A 2,724-nucleotide genomic window follows, 5' to 3' on the forward strand; every position below is an offset into this window, starting at 1 on the left:
GCTTCTTTCTTTCTTTCTTTCTTTCTTTCTTTCTTTCTTTCTTTCTTTCTTTCTTTCTTTCTCTTCCAGACAGTGTCTCACTCTGTCACTCAGGCTGGAGTGCAGTGGCTTGTTCTTGGCTCACTACAAGTTCTGACTCCCGGGTTCCCGCCATTCTCCTGCCTCAGCCTCCCGAGTAGCTGGGACTGCAGGCATCTGCCACCACGCCTGGCTCATGTTTTGTAATTTTAGTAGAGATGGCATTTCACCATGTTAGCCAGGCTGGTCTGGATCACCTGACCTCGTGATCCAACTGCCTCAACCTCCCAAAGTACTGGGATTACAGGTGTGATTCACTGTGCCGGGCCTGTTGTAGTCTTTTGTGGCTTCCCCCCTGCCTGTCTTACCCCTACTGTTGGCATGCTTACCAACTTCCCCTGACTCTGCTCCCACTTTATCGCCCGCCTACACACCCGCTGCAGCCTGGGACCTCCTCCTGGGGGTCCGCCACCAAAGCAGCCCTGGGCTGCAGGACCCCAATGCTTCTGCCTTGCTGCTGCTCCGCCAGGAGCCCAGCTCCAGTCTGGAAGGGCAGCAGACCGGACCCCAAAGGTGCAGGTGCAGATTCCCTGCCGTTCATGGTGTCTTCCCGCTCCCGGAATGCCTAGGTGATTCAATCTACCTATCAGACCCCGCTGTGACCTTCCAATCAGGTTAAAGGGGCCAGCAGGGGCAGCAGGTGCCACACACACCAGGCAAGACCTCCGCTCCAGAATGCAGGGCCTGCTTTATCCGGTCGAAGGACATTGCTCCGTCAGTCACCAGAACAGTCTCTGTGCACCTGGATTCACATTGCCACCAACTTCATGTAAACTCTAGTCCTGAGAAACAAACCAGAGACCCAGGCCTTGGGCCCTGTGGGTACGCCTGGTTCCATGGCTCCCGAGAAATGAGTGGGCGCACTCTGCAAATCAAGGGGCCCACCACACCACAACAACAGCACAGGGAGCTGCCAGCAAAGGAAGGAGACTAGGAAAACCACCTCCAAAACAAGTAATTAATCCAAGACAAAACCCGTCTCCGTGCTCTGTTGCTCCTCTCGCATGGACATCCTGGTCACCCTGTTCTGGACCAGCCCAAGCCCCCTCCACCCTATCCCAGTCTGTTCAAAAGTGCCCGGCCTAGCAGAGCAGGGCACTCCGTCTCCAAGACTCTATCGCTCTTGCTCTCCAGCTCCCTGCGTCTCTCTCTTCTGGGTTTGCAGCTTCACCTCCTGCTACTTCTGTCACCTTCCCTCTGTGTCGCTGTCTCTCTCTCTTCTCTGTCCCAGTCTTTCTCTGAATCTCTGTCTGTCTCTTTCCCTCTCCCCTTCCCATGTCTCTCTTGATGGATATCTCTCTCCCTCCTTCGGTTTCAATCTCTCCATCCATCACTTCCTTGCTCTCTTTAAAGCCATTTGTGTTTGCATGCATGTGTGTGTATGTGTGTGTGTGTGTTGTGTGTCTGTGTGTGCGTGCACGCGTGTGTGGGTTCCTGAACGCGAGCGCCCAGGTGTGTCTGTGTGTGGGGCAGTGGATTTGCTCCTAGTGGTGCTGGCGTGTGTCTGGGTTACTTTCAGCCCCTCTCACTAGAGATCAGGCTGCCGGCTCTAGTGCCAACCCGGGGCAAAGCAGGGCAATCCCCTGACCCCCAACGTCTCATGCCCTCTTGCCCACCAGCCGGGTCTTGGTCGGGATAAACGAGCGTGGTGTTGGCATTGTGAGAAAAAGTCCACGCACTGCTCAGCCACCTGTTCGCCCTTGGCCAGCCCTGATGGCTCTGGCTGGGTGGGGCAAGAAGTGGCCTCACAGGAGCTCCTGAGCTGCCAGGGATCCAAAAGAATACCTCCGCGACAGGGTGGAGGACTGGACGGGGTCCCAGGATCATGGGCCCTGGGCCCTGATGCCTTGGAGCACTCCCTGTTTGGAGTGGGCCTGATGGGTGGAAGCTCGTGCTGACAGGGACAGCTGGAAGCTGGTGGGCGTGGCTGGTCCGGGGTCCTGGGGCAGCCAGGTGCGTCTGCCAGCATCTAGGGGCATACCACCCTGACCCCGCCTGATCTCACCTGATCTCAGAAGCTAAGCAGCGTGGGGCCTGGTTAGTACTTGGATGGGAGACAGCCTAGGAACACCAGGTGCTGTAGGCATTTTTGTTTTCTTTCTTGTCTTTCTTTTCTACCTGCCTTTCTTTCCTTCTCTGTCTCTCTCTTCTCTCTTTCTTTCTTTTCTTTCTTTCTCTCTTTCTTTCTTTCCATCTTTCTTTCTTTCGTTCTTCCTTCTTTCTTTTTTCTTTCTCTCTCTCTTTTTCTTTCTTTCTTTCCTTATGTATTCTTTTCTTTCTCTCTTTCTCTTTGTTTCTTCTTTCTTTTCTTTCATCCTTTTTCTCTCTTCCTTTCTTTCCGTCATTCTTTGTTTCTTTCTTTTCTTTCTGTCTCTCATCCTTTCCTTCATCCTTTTCTTTTTCTTTCTTTCTTTTCTTCTTTCTTCGTTTTCTTTCTTTCTCTTTCTTCTTTGTTTTTCCTTCTTTCCTTCTTTTCCTTCTTTCTCTCTCTCTTTCTTCTTTCTTTCCTTCTCACTTTCTCTCTGTCTTACTTCCTCCCTCCCTCCCTCCCTCTCTCTCTCCTTCTTTCCTTCTTTCCTTCTTTCCTTCTTTCCTTCTTTCTTTCTTTCTTTCTTTCTTTCTTTCTTTCTTTCTTTCTTTCTTTCT

At 52.0% G+C, this 2,724-nt stretch overlaps 1 pseudogene; it reads left to right on the forward strand.

Annotated features, from left to right (window-relative positions):
* The first annotated feature begins 2,045 nt into the window (after positions 1-2,045).
* Positions 2,046-2,164, forward strand: LOC112617651 (annotated as a pseudogene).
* The last annotated feature ends 560 nt before the right edge of the window (positions 2,165-2,724 follow it).

This window comes from Theropithecus gelada, unplaced genomic scaffold, assembly GCF_003255815.1.
Source record: "Theropithecus gelada isolate Dixy unplaced genomic scaffold, Tgel_1.0 HiC_scaffold_3096, whole genome shotgun sequence".
Lineage (NCBI taxonomy): Eukaryota > Metazoa > Chordata > Mammalia > Primates > Cercopithecidae > Theropithecus > Theropithecus gelada.